Genomic DNA, 14,746 nt, shown 5'->3' with positions numbered 1-14,746 from the left:
ATGCGGGGGTATCAGGAGGGCCCCAGGGATGTGGAGATATATATAGAAGCTGTCAGGACCCAGGGCAGGATGTAGTCTGGTGAGGGCTGGGCTCTCAAGAGAACACAATGCCGCAGCTGCTGGGTCTCAGAGGTGTGTGGGTCTCTCTCAGTGCAAATTCCCTTTCCAGCATGATGCCATCACATGGACCCCAGGCAACTTCATATTCTAATCTCAGGGCCCACAAGGGCCAAGGGGCTCCTCTGAGGCTAGGATTACAGGAATCCACGGTAGGAATACAGACTAGCAGGGACTCTCTCTTTTACCTTTTCCCCACACTGGGGAGTTTCTCCTGGCTCTAAGCCAATTCCAGCTGGGCCAGCTGTTTTACTTCCCTGTTATTCCCTATCACTCCCTGCTGAATTCCAGTGTTCTCTCTTAGACACTATTCAATGTGTGATTATCTACTTGCTCTTTTGGTCCTTCATTGTGGAGGAGGCAAGTGCTGGGTTCCTCTAGTAAGCCATCTTGAAGCCCCTGTAATTTCACCTCTCTCCATTATAATCTCATGGGACCACCAACATACATGTGGTCCAGTGTTAACTGAAACGTTATGTGGCCCATACCATATATCCTTAAGTAGGGAGGAAAAAGAAAGTTAAAGTGCAGAACAGTACATTAAGGTATGTTACCAACTGTGAAAAAGGGGGGATGTATATATAAAATGATCACTTGTATATCCAATGAATCTCTTTGAAAGGTACAAAAGAAACTTATAAAACCAATTGGCTGCCTCCCAGGAGGGGAATCAGGTAGCTAGGGAATAGGAGTTAGAAGAATACTCTTTCACAGAATACTCTTTTATGCTTTTTGAATTTTGAATACTGATGATATGTTATCTATTGAGAAAACAATTTTTTTTAACTTTTAGTACTCCTCTATGGGTAATAAAAAAACAAATATTATCTTGAAAGAAGTAGGAAATGGTACTTTTCACCTGAAGAACCAAACATTTCTAGAATACATCTGAAAATCTGTTATTTCCTTTTAATCCACAGAGGCTATAAATTTTGAGAGGATAAATGGTTCTACTTCTAAGCTTAGTAAGAGAGCTAAATAATATTAAAACAAACAAACAAACAAACACCTAATTTCTATTATTCCCCCTTCCAGTTCAAACATGATAGTTTCAATTCTAAAAATACTTCATGAGTGTCTTACAAAATGCCAGAAGCTAGATCCAAAGATTAATAATACATATGATTTGATAAATGGTGGAACAGATGTATGAAACAAATGCTAAAGAAGTACTCACTTTATTTTCAATGCTTGCATTTTCACAAACTACAGTCTTTCACAAGAGGCAGCTTGATATGGCTGAAGGAGTACCGGACTTCAAGAGATCTGGGCTCTAGTTTCTTTTGTTCCCTTAACTAACCACATAATTCTGCATAAGTAAAACTTGGTCATAGCACCTGATATGTCTACTTTACTACAAAAGAGTTACATCAAAAGAAAATACATGTGAAAGCAAAATTCTTTATTATCTGAAATACTTCAGAAACATATTACCACCCATATATAGTTTTGAGGGAAAAGATTTTATTTCCCTCTTTCCATCCCCTCTAGGTTTGCCCCGTTTAGCTGAAAGTTTAGCAAGAAAACTTTGAATTTTTATTAGTCTTCTTTCAAAGTTAATAAGTGATGAAGCCAACCTGCTTATAAAGCATACAAAGTGAGTAAAAATTAAGTGTTGGCCGGGTGCAGTGGCTCACGCCTGTAATCCTAGCACTCTGGGAGGCCGAGGCAGGCGATTGCTCAAGCTCAGGAGTTCGAAACCAGCCTGAGCAAGAGCGAGACCCCGTCTCTACTATAAATAGAAAGAAATTAATTGGCCAACTAATATATAGAGAAAAAATTAGCCGGGCATGGTGGCACATGCCTGTAGTCCCAGCTATTCAGGAGGCTGAGGCAACAGGATTGCTTGCGCCCAGGAGTTTGAGGTTGCTCTGAGCTAGGGTGATGCCATGGGACTCACTCTAGCCTGGGCAACAAAGCAAGACTCTGTCTCAAAAAAAAAAAAAAAAAAATTAAGTGTTTACTGAAAATTACATATATAAAGTCCCAAACAAAGGCAGGTATTCATTAGCAAACTAAAAGTTGGAGCTTGCATAGCACATTAACCAATGCCTTGTTAACAGAGGGTTAATGAGAGCAACAGGAAATGCAGGATGGCAGCAACAAGAGCAAAAAGAGCCAATACAGAGTGGGGCTACAAAAATGACAACGGTGGTTGGCGTGAGGGTCTCCTGTCAGCCTTCTTAAAGATATGCACTCTCAAAGGTCCAAGTTTAAAGTTGGTTGTTTAAAATCTTGCCCCATTCTTGTGCAATGAGAGGAATTTATTTACCTTTGCCACCACTGATGTGTTCCTCACCCTGTAGAATAACTGTCCGATAAACTAATCCTTTTTTCTGCTTTAAAAGTCAATAAATAAGTAAATAAATGTATCCTGCTGGCTTGGAGGTTAACCTATCATACCTTAACCATCCACTCAAAGAAATCACAAGCAGCATAAAAGTGGCTTAAAAACTACAGAAGCAAATAAAATGCAGTGTTTGCTGGGGAAGATGGTAACTTCAAAACTGAGATCTAAAAGTTAAACATGCGATTTTTAAAAATTCATATCCAATTAAACACTTATTATGTGCCTACAATGTTTTGCTTCTAGGCCTTTGTACATGCTGTTCCCTCTGCAGGAACCACTCTCCTTCCCACCCCACCCATTTGCTTCCCCACTTCACTAACCTCACACATGTGACTTCCTCTGAAAAGACGTCCCTTGACTTCACCCTCCCGCCCCAGCCCTTGTTTTCACAGCCCTCTGTTTCGCCGCATCAGAGCACTTATCATTGTGTGTGAATTACAGAGACTGCATGTCCTTCACCTAGGAACTAATCACTGTGCTGGCACCTGGAAGATGCTCAATAAATACATGCAAAGCAACCAGACACTGTGCCAGGCAGATGAGGATATAAAGATGAAAAACAAGGACCTAAGTTCACTAACAAGAGGTAGGCTAAAACACTACAATGTAAAATGGGCTATGATGGAGGTGTATACAGATATGGACAGGATGGAGATGAAGAGAGTTCTCCAAGTCAGCCTGGGAGCAGGGTAATAAAGAGGGAAGAAATAGAAAGAAGATATACCTAAACTAAATTTGTGAGGTTAAATAAGAGTTAGTTGATGAAGAAAAAAGGAACATTCATTCCAAACGGAAGAAAAATATAGGAGCAAGAGTAAACAAGGTAGATCTGAGGACCTGTAGGAGTCTGATGTAAGTGGAGTTCTCAAATTTTAGCATGCATCAGAATCACCTGGAAGACTTCCTAACATACAGGATATAGGGCCCCAGCCCCAGTTTCTGATTCAATAGGCCTATACTCTGGCTCAAGACTTTGCATTTCAAACAGAGGACACTACTGCTGGTGCCAGTCCAAGGATGATACTCTGAGAATCACTGGTACAGTGGAAAACAGAGGGCATTATGAAAAAGTAGCAGTAGACAAGTTTGGAACAAAGCAGGGGGAGGGGCTACAAATCACAGATACTATACCACAGAATTTGGCACTGAAGGATTTTAAGCAGAGGAATAAGCTTAATTTTAGACAGATGGTAGTAATAGATAACACTTATTGAGCACTTATGTGCTAAACATTATTCTAAGGACTTTATATATTCTGTACTAACACAGTAACTATTTGCCATATGTGGCCATTTCAATTAAATAAAATTAAGAATTTGGCTCTTTAGTCAATTAGCCACATTTAAAGAACTCAATAGCTACATGTGGCTATGGCTACTGGAGAACAGTATAGAAACTGAACACTTCTATCATTACACAAAGCTCTATTAGCCCTGATAATATTAACTCATTAAATTCTCACAACCCCATTATGAGATAAGCATTGCATTATCCCCATTTTATAGACAGAACTGTGGCAAAGAATGATTAAGCAAATTACCCAAAGTCATAAGACAAGTAGTGCCAGCATGGGAGGCAAACCCAGATGGTCTCGTTCTTGAGCCTGTGTTCTTAATCACTTCTTAGTAAGATCTTTCTTGGCAATAACATGGACTAGAAAAAGAAGATACAAGAGAAGGGAAACCCAATGAGGAAGTTACTAAGATAATCAGTAGAGAAATGATGAGGATCTCCTCTGAAGGAGGAGCACCTGGGATAGAGAAATTAATTAAAGATGTTTAAAAAGTATAAGACAGATGATGGAGGAGGGATTGAACTGAATCCATAAGATGTACCAGGGAGGTGTGGAATATGATGACAAAGTTTCTGTTTTTGTTTTTTTTTCCAGACAGAGTCTCACTTTGTTGCCCAGGCTAGAGTGAGTGCCGTGGCGTCAGCCTAGCTCACAGCAACCTCAATCTCCGGGGCTCAGCGATCCTCCTGCCTCAGCCTCCCGAGTAGCTGGGACTACAGGCATGCGCCACCATGCCCGGCTAATTTTTTCTATATATATTTTTAGTTGGTCAATTAATTTATTTCTATTTTTGGTAGAGACGGGGTCTCGCTCAGGCTGGTTTCGAACTCCTGACCTCGAGCAATCCGCCCGCCTCGGCCTCCCAAAGTGCTAGGATTACAGGCGTGAGCCACCGCGCCCGGCTATTTTAAGCATAAGAATCAATGGCAATGCCTTTTACCACAGTAAGAAATAAGAAGAGCAAGTTGAGGAGAAGGTGATAAATTCCATCTGGGTCATGATGAATTTGAAGTGACTGACATAAAACACTACAAAGTGGGATATACAAGTCCAAAGATCAGAAAAAAGGTCTGGAATTAGATATGAAATTAGAATCATAGGTATAGAGAAGAAAGGTCTAAAGATAACTCAAGAAGGTTGAAATGATAAGAAACGAGTGACAAACAGAACCTTCTGTTTGTCTAAGATACATCTTAGATACAGCCAACATCTAAGATACAGGCAAAAGATAAAATGCCAGTCAACTGAAAAGGAATTACCAGAAAGATGGGAGGAGGGGGGAGACACCTAAGGATCATCCCAGAGGTCAAGGGAGGAAAGAATGATCAACAAATGCTAAATGTTGCTAAGACGTCAGGTAAAATTGTTCACAAGAGCAGTTTTGAATAGTAACTCTAGGGCCAAAACTCAGACTGCAGCAAATTTGGAATGAATACAATCTTTCTTCAAGAAGTTTCAAAATGATGGGAAGGAGATAGAGTATACAAGGAGAGAAGGAGAGGTTTTTCATTTGTTTTTTACACAGATGGGAGGGACTTCTGCATACTAAGGGTTAAGACGTGAGAGAGAAAGATGGCAGAGTAGAAAAACTGGGGAACATTATTTATGGAACAAGGCCCCTGAGGCAGGAGAGAATAGGATCCTGCACATAAATGGAGAGATTAGCCTTTGACACTTCTTTCACCGTCCTCTGAGAAAGTAGCAAAGGGGGTAAAAATAAGCACAGATGTATTTAGGTTGCTATGAGAGGGGTATAAACTGAATGAGCTCATTTGAATGGATAGATTCTATTCTCTGTGAAGTAGCATATGGAAGTATCTACTGAAAATGAGAAAGAAAATGGGTTGGAGGAATTACTGAATTGCTGCAGAGAGAAAAGACTACACAGACATACATACATCCTCAAGCAGAGGGTAGAGCTGAAATTACAGGCCACAAATTTGTTAAGTGGCACCCCACCTCAGGGTTGCATGATTTTCTCCTAAATAAAAACAGTCCCATATAGGAACAGGGAGGGGAAATGGTTGGCTTAATTTCAAGCTAAAGTTTGCCAATGTGACTCAGGAGCACAGCACGTAACCGACGGTGAGCCAAAAGGCCAAGTGATGAGAACAACATTAGAATGACAGGAGGGGCACCCGCTGGAATCATGTAGGTAACTCTCTGCAAACACCTTGATGGGATCAAAGAGCAGGTGCAGTGACAGTAAGGAGAGGAAACAGAGGAAGATTAAGGCAGTTATGGCCAGGGAATAAGATAAAACAATTTAGGTACCCAGCAGTACACGGTCCTGGCTCCAAGGAGTGTTCATGAGAGTGGGTGTGAAGTTATTTCATCTATTTTTATCTGAAAGTCAATTATTAGGTAAAAAGTACCTGCTTCTGTCTCCTGACTCCCTCTGCCAATTCCCACAACAGAGATTGGTTCTAAGCATCAGAGCAATGGTTCACAACCCCAGCTGCAGATTAAATGCACATTAAAAATCAACAACAAACAAAAAACCCTGAAACCTGGGCCCCACTGCTAGTCTAATTTGTTTGTTGTTTTTTTAAGCCTTCTCAGATAATTCTATAGTGGATTTATTTTATAGAATTAAAGAAAAGCTGACTGGCATGAAAAGAAATAAGGCAGGAAAATGATGAAAGAGGACCTAAACACTAAGTCAGATATTTAAAGATGCCCTGAATAGAAAAACTAGGAAACCAGTGAAGTACATTATCACACTCAACACTTAAAAATAAGAGTTCTGTTAGGAGTTCTGTTACAGGTTCGGGAAAACTCAGGAGTTAAATGCTTTACTATAGCCAACGACTAAGAAAAAGGAACCTAGACTCTACTAAACTGAAAGAATTGAAAACCACTTAACAGCAGCTCTCTAAGAGGTCAACTACAGTTCACAATTCCCTGGAGGAGAAAGCAGCCTATAGCACAAGTCTGACAACACCCCTACATACAGTGAATCACCCACTCTGCACAAAAGGTAAATGGCAAAGACACCATCTATCTTCTTTAATGCTTTTTAAAAATTTTTTAAATATAAATTTTTAAAAATAAAATTTTTAAATAAATATTTTAAAAATAAGAAAATAACTGAAAAAAATCTGGCAGCTACAATTTTTTTAACAGTTTATACCAGTAATCTTAAAATTGCCCAATTATTGTACAAGTAACTGTCCCTAATCTTAACCTTTACCTGCCACTAACATACTTGCTAAGTTTTATGACACAGTAGAAGTAATACAGAGATGAGCTGTTAGTCATAAAAACCAATAAAGACAAAAATGATTTATTATCTGCTGCCTTTCCTATACAGTTTGTTTACTGGTAGTATTACAAACTTCTCAAGCTCCTCCCAGATTTTTTGTGTATATAATGAGTGCTAAACTGCATCTCAGTCCATCCATATTTAATACCTTTGATAAATATTACTTAATTAACAGAAACCTCAATCTCAAGAACTTTAAATTCTAAGCAATTATCCAAGTCATTCCAAGGTCATCTGTGTTGCAGACCTATTGAAATCAGACTTACCTTTAAGTGAACAATTTTTTTCAAACTCAAGTACTTTTTCTTCCAGCACTAAGGTACTCAACATTATTCTTCTAATATTTAGCTAAAAACATAAGAAAACTTTCTAATTACTCTAATTTGGGCCATAAGAAAGCAGTCTTTCCCAAAAAGTTCTTTCAACTCTCTAACAAGAGTGTAGAGGTATTTTCAAACACTGAAACAAGCAGATTTATATATTTGTGATTTACAAAATCACCAAGATTTTTCTAGATCAGGGTTTATTCTATAGTTTCCATTAAGGATGAAAGTTCTACCTACATTATTTTATATTCATTGCTCTGTAATAGTAATAAAGCAGTACCACAGTATAATGAAAAAAAGCACAGAACAGAGAAAGGCCCGACCAATTCTCCCAAGACATTTTTAACTTGTGTGGCACTGGACAAGACACTTCAATCTCTTTGGCTGTCAGTTTCCCTATTTGTGAAATAAAGTTATGATCACTATGATCCAAGATTACTACTGCCTCAAAATTCTACAAAATGCAGAATAGTCAATTGTTTTTTCTAATAATTTATATTTTGTAAGCATAATTTAATAACAAAATACACATCAATCAACACTACAGCCAGACATTTTTTCCTACAATGTCTTTTTTTAATTGCTGGCAGTTAGAAATTACTTTAACTTAGAATGATATTCTGCAAAGCTAAATGCTATACTACTAAAATTTCTATACTTAATTTCAACCCTTAACAAACTAGTGCCATACTACACTACAAACTATTTCTTCACCTGTTCCCTAATGAAGTTGAAAGTAATTCTCTGGCCTTGAATTTAGAGTTATGTACAGGGCTAATGAAAGCCATCTGTTGGGAACTATGACTTTACTGTCAAAGGAAAAAACCAGAAGGAACAGCCTCCATTTTCCTGGGAACCAGCTGCAGTTGAATGAGGCCTAATTCTGCTCCAGCTGGGAAAAGCAGAAGGGTGAAGTTACTACTGGTCTAATTCATCTGCTGTAGATCCTTTGTGAAATGACTCCATTCCTGAGTAGCCAACTGGTAAACAACCTTACTAGAATGAAGCTCTTAATAATTCCTATAAGTAACATGTGTTTCTCTACAAAAAGTTTAAATTGGAGCATGAAAAGTATTCATTATTGTAATTTTAAGAAACACTCTACAGTTCACTGGAAAAAAAAACATACCTTAATTCTACTTTAACCAGCAAACTTGGTGCCTGGGTTCAGTTCTCTCACATAGCCAAGAACCACATCAGTATAAAAAATATATTTTCTCTAAAATTTTAAATGGAAAAAGAAAAAGCAAATCTAAAAGATATCAAGGAGATTCATACAACCTCAAGAGGCCTAGGATGATACGATTTTTTTTTTTCAGATTTGTCAAACAGTTCTTATCATGTATTTGCTTTCATAAAATGAAAGATATGCATAATGTAAAAGAATTACTGGCCCATATGTCCAGGATGAACTAAAAAAAAAAAAACAGATAGTAAGGATAGAAAGAAATGTAACATATTTTACATTTCTTTACATTCATTTTCCATTTTTTAATATGAAACCATAATAAAAACTTGTATTATTATACATTATTAAATACCTACTATATATTATATTATACTTATAAAACTTAACCATGTAGAATTCTTTTGAGACTTTGATAAGAAAGAACATGTTAAAGCATTTAGAACAGTGCCCAACACATCATTGGCTCTCAACAAATGTTAGCTATTAATAGGTTTCTATAAGCAAAGAAAAGAAAGGCCAAGATGGTGAGATCCTCTAAACCTCTACTCCCAAAGCAATTTGTGGTATCTGATGTCTTCATTAATTTCTTCCCTTTATTTCATCAATTAGAAGGTAGTCCAAGAAAGAATAAAGTGCTAGTAAACTGTAAGTATAAGAAAAATGTCTAAGTTGTGTAAGTATAAGAAAAAGTGGTTGAGGCCAGGCATGGTGGCTCACGCCTGTAATCCTAGCACTCTGGGAGGCCAAGGTGGGCAGATCATTTGAGCTCAGGAGTTCGAGACCAGCCTGAGCAAGAACGAGACCCCGTCTCTACTAAAAAAAAAAAAAATAAAGAAATTAGCTGGACAACCAAGAGTATATACATAAAAAATTAGCCGGGCATGGTGGCGCATGCCTGTAGTCACAGCAACTCAAGAGGCTGAGGCAGTAGGACTGCTTGAGGCCAGGAGTTTGAGGTTGCTGTGAACTAGGCTGATGCCACAGCACTCTAGCCTGGGCAACAGAGTAAGACTCTGTCTTAAAAAAAAAAAAAGAAGAAGAAAAAGTGGGTGAACACAGAAGTTTTGATTAATAATGGCTAACCCAAGCTTTAGTAGCTCCAGTTTCCTTTCAGGGTATGTCATGGGATGAAAATTACCACTCAGAGGCTAAATAGAAGACCAAAAACTATCTGAAAAGTTAATTGTATTTAAACAAATACTGTATTGAAAACATATCTCTACCTGAGTTATTTTTAAGTTTCTGGGTTTTTTAAAAAATATGAACAAGTTTGCTGAGACAAAGTCAATTCCTAACCACATTTACAATTAATCCACCTCAATGATTTGTTAATAACAAATTTTTACTTCTTGCCACCTTCTTGGGGTCCAGCACATATGGAGTCACAAAAAAAAAAAGGTATAAATAATGATGTAAAAATGTATTAAAAAATTATTAAATATATTGCATAAAAATTGAGATCACAATATTATCAAATTTCACACTTGATAATATTACAAAATCTATATTATCCATGTCACTATATCCTCAACTTTTTATCTTTTGCTTTCAGAAGGTTTTTTGGTTTTTTCCAAAGTGACAGTCATCTGACAAACAGGCCACATGTTCCTGAATTTAATAGCATGGACAACGACTAATGCGCATTGCCTTTTTAATAAAGTATCATAGCAACTGGATGTCTGAAATTGCAATTACCAACCTTACATTTACAAACAATTTTCTTACAGAATACCACTTTTCTAATATGTAAAATGTGAAGCAATTTTACTATAAAGACCATTTCTAGGCTGGGTGCGGTGGCTCAAGCCTGTAATCCTTGCACTCTGGGAGGCCAAGGTGGGAGGATGGCTTGAGGCCAGGAGTTTGAGACCAGCCTAAGCAAGAGACCCTGTCTCTACAAAAAATAGAAAAATTAGCCAGGTGTGGTGGCACACGCCTGTAGTCCCAGCTACTTAGGAGACTGAACCAAGAGGATAGCTTGAGCCCAGGAGTTTGAAGTTGCAGTGAGCTAGGATGATGATGATCCCACTGAACTCTATCTAGCCCAGGTAACAAAGGAAGACTCTGTCTCAAAAAAACAAAAACAAAAATAACCTATTTCCAAATAGCTAAATCAAGAGTCACCACTCTCAACTCTCAGTAACTTAAAAACACATCTCCATTCTAATAAATCTAAGATCCTATCAAAGCCCCATTTAGTCTATGAATTTAAAGTATCAATTCCAGTAAAACCAAATAATTTGGACTCTACTAACAGTTTACTGTACTGCAATACAACTCATAGTAGAAGGCAAGAGATTTATCACTCAATCTTTCTGCTCTAAGCTATCTAGCTAGGTAATAAGCTGAATAATAACATTAGTTGACAATATCTTCTCTTCCCTTTCCAATTGAATGCTTCAGCAAATTATAATTCTGTTCAAAATACTACTCCACAGAATAGCAAAATTTCAATGATTTGGCTGATTACTATGAAAGAGCATACTTTTCTGGACTAGTAATATAGAACACAAACTTTATATATTCAAGTAAATTTCTGTGTGTAAAATGAAACCAGAGGTTTGAAATCAAGGTGAAAATTATTCCTGAAAGGAACATCCCTCCCAGACTCAGTATATAAAGATTAGCATTTTAAATGGACCATCTCAAATAGTAACAAGCCTCACCTAAGAAACATATTTCTCAAAGATTTATGATGCTTAACTGCTATGAAAAAATACAATGTAACAAAGTTATATTTCATAAACTAAAAGAGTTTCAAAAAATTTATTTCATTTCTCTATTCTGTCTGCCTTAATACCCCACAAGACCTAAATGCACTTTGTTCACAGACATTCAAATGTTTGTTGAATAAACAATGAATAAGAGAAGTAAATGAACAAATTACCTTACAGAAATATCTATATTTCAAAAAGAAAGAAATTTACAAGGAGGAAGTTGGTATTTAAACCAGTTACACACAATCCTCCTCACCTAGAATCCTACATTCAAGGAAAGCAATATTGTGCCCCCAATTAGAGCCCTCTGTTAACAGCTATGCAATAGATCCCTAACCTGCAATCAGAAAACTTCAATGACAATTGAAAATTAGTAAGCACAGAAATTATTTTTAGGAAAAAAAGATAAAGCAAAATGTCATATAGATGAATCTCTGTTTCTGTAATTGAACAAAACTAGATCATTCATAAGATCTCTGGTTCTTAAAACATTCTTATCAGTGGTCCAAGTCAGTTTTGAAATTTGTTCCATGGAAGAAAAAAAAGAGACACAAACAGTGAAAGGGTGTGGGGGAAATGCAACCTTTTACATTTAGGGAATGTGCTATGAAGTAACATCAAGGACAATGACAACTTTGTACTTGACTGCAGTGATAAGCCATTATACATCACAACTCCCAAGAGGGGGTCAGTGTAATAGCTGTTAGGAAGTCTCTGGAGCCAGAATGCCCAAATTCAAATCCCAGCTCTGTCACCTAATATTTGTGTGACTTGGGCAAGTTACTAAATCTCTTTTATGCACCGGTTTCTTCATCTGTACCTACTTCATTGCTGGTACTGCTATGTTAGTTGTATGAGGATTAAATGAGTTAATACATGTACAACATTAAAGTAATGCCTGGCACATTATTTAACACTTAAGTTAAATAAACTCTACCACACACTACCACACCTAAAAGCTAGTTTAGAAATTTCCCTTTCAACATGCATAAAACTTTTAAATCACAGTATCCCACAGATTCTCCTCACTACTCATCCATGTGAGAATAACACACTGAAGTTGAAGTGACTTCACAAAAACTCCTCTTAAAAATATTTCTACACAGTTGATCTCCCCCAAAAAGAACAAAAAACACTCAGCTGAAAATTTAACATACAGTTCCACAGTTCCTTCCAAGGTTAATATCATAAAAATAAATAAAAAGTTAGAATTGATAGAGGAAAAAGAGGAACTTGCACAGGTCATTCCATATAGTCCTTGAATTTCTTCTCTTACCCCACAATAGACCGGGTCAATAGATACACCTGTATTAGCATTCCAGAAAAGATAAAGCCATTTCAGATCAAAGCAGAGTGCCTGACCCACAGCAGATGTTCAATAACTATATGCTGATTTAATTAATGCCTAAAATAGATCACTTCTGGCCTACACCTTCCTTTCTCCATTACAGTGAAACTCTGGATAATTTTTTTTTTTTTTTTTTGAGAAAATCTAGGTTCGTAACAGCAAGCCATTAATTCTGCATAGGAATTGATTGTGTAGTTTGTAGGAGAGGAAGGAAAGTAGTTAAAATACAATAAAAGGTATAGACATATTATCTGATAAAAGGGGAAATAATTCCTTATCCTAGAGTTCGCTGTACTATGATTCTGAATGTGAGCTTTTCATTATCTTTGGGGAAAGTCACTCAGGAAATTCACTACCGAAAATAAGCCTCCACTTAAAAATATAGAACAGATCTCATCAACTCTAATTTCATAGATATTATCATGAAATTGGTTTCCAATGAGATCAGCACACATAGAAGTCTGCTCAAAGAAACTCAATTTCCCTACATGTATACTCCAAATTTAGTTCCCTCAGTTAACATTATATATTAAAGCTATGTAACCTAACAGGTATTTCTAACCAAAGCAAACCAGCAGATCTCTACAGAATAAAACATTTCTTAATGCAAAGGTGCTATGAAATGGCCTCAGCAAAGGTTCAGCTGTATAATAAGGACTGTTGGCTTAGATAGTTCTCAAAGTACCCTTCAAAAGTAAAATCCCAGGGTTCTAGGACTTGGATTTGTCCTGCACTGTACCACACTGGAGATCTTTAAAAATATGAACTGACATTTTATGTATGGTTAATACTTTTAAAAATTAAAATATGTAATTTAAGCAAAGCAAATTATTATAAAGGCAAATACCCAGGTGTTCTAACAAGAACTTAATACCTAATTCACACGTATGGCCCTGAATTAATCTAACTATAAATCATTTCCTGTTTCCATGCAGTCAACCTGTTAGATCATTTTATAATAATTACAGAAATCTAATCATAGTTTAACTTCAGTCACATGTGGTCAATTCTTACAGGTAAGAGTTCTTATAGTACTGAATTACAGAATAAAGCAATTTAGTTACTTGTCCACCTTGAATTTTTAAATACTCTTAAATGCTTAAATGATAATAGAACTATTTTATGAATGGGATTCTCTGTCAATTCATAATTCTATGAGAATCATTTTAAGGGTAATAACAGTACGATAATGTTTCTATTTTAAAGTTCACAGGGAAAACTGAACCCTAAAATAGTTCTCTAAAAATTTCATCAAAGAAAAATACTACTGGTTTTCAATTGTTATTTAAAGAAAAATCTACAGGTAGTTCATTCAGTGGGCTGTTAATAACTACAATAAATTTAGATCAAATTTGAAAGTTTTAAAATGCATTCAGTGTTAACATTACAATTCTCTCATCCCAGAAGTAGCCTCCATGATTTTAAGCAAAATGAAGATTACTTTGCTAACCAATATATACTAAGGTATGAATCAACTTAAAGCACTACCACTCTCCAAAGAACTATGATTCAAGGCACTTGAAATAAATGTACAGCTAAGCTACTGGGTCAGCGTAAAATACGTCTACTAACAAAATTCTCCTCATCCCCAAATATCTAAGTGCTATAATTTACTGTTAAGAAGACATACTTTCAACTACATAAAATAACAGCATAAAACACACAATAGAGTAAGGTATACCCCCGTGCATCAAAACTCCCAACTCTCCAGAACTTTTCTAATACAGGATGCTGCATTCATGTCCCATGTAACTACAGCAGTCATACACAAAAAAATAACAACATTTAGGACTTCATCAAATGCAAAGCCATAACACATGATAGAAAGCTATAACACAAACAGCAGAAAGAAGAATGGCTGAGTCTGCTTAGCTACTACTTTGGGTCATAAGAATCTGTCTCATTCCTGTCTAATGATAACCTGCAACAAAATGAAAAAAGACAGGTTCTTAGAGTCATCTGCTTGTTTTGAATTCTAGCATCTGGATGCTTGTTTCTCCAGCATCTGGCTGCTCATCAACTTCCAGCAATAAGATAACATAAGAAACTTTACTTCAAAAAGTTTTAAAGTTGTAGGCCGGGCTCTCTGGCTCACACCTATGATCCCAGTACTTTGGGAGGCTGAGGCAGGAGAATCACT

The 14,746-nt window shown here is 36.7% G+C and overlaps 1 protein-coding gene across 3 annotated transcripts in view; it reads right to left on the bottom strand.

Moving 5' to 3' along the window:
* KAT6A (lysine acetyltransferase 6A) overlaps positions 1 to 14,746 on the bottom strand; it is a 122,898-nt gene that overhangs the window by 104,041 nt on the left and 4,111 nt on the right. The gene's annotated exons all lie outside the window — the stretch shown is intronic.

The sequence above is a fragment of the Microcebus murinus genome, chromosome 24, assembly GCF_040939455.1.
Source record: "Microcebus murinus isolate Inina chromosome 24, M.murinus_Inina_mat1.0, whole genome shotgun sequence".
Classification (NCBI taxonomy): Eukaryota; Metazoa; Chordata; class Mammalia; order Primates; family Cheirogaleidae; genus Microcebus; species Microcebus murinus.
The sequence above is the reverse complement of the archived record's forward strand: the minus strand, read 5'-3'. Positions and strand labels throughout refer to the sequence as shown.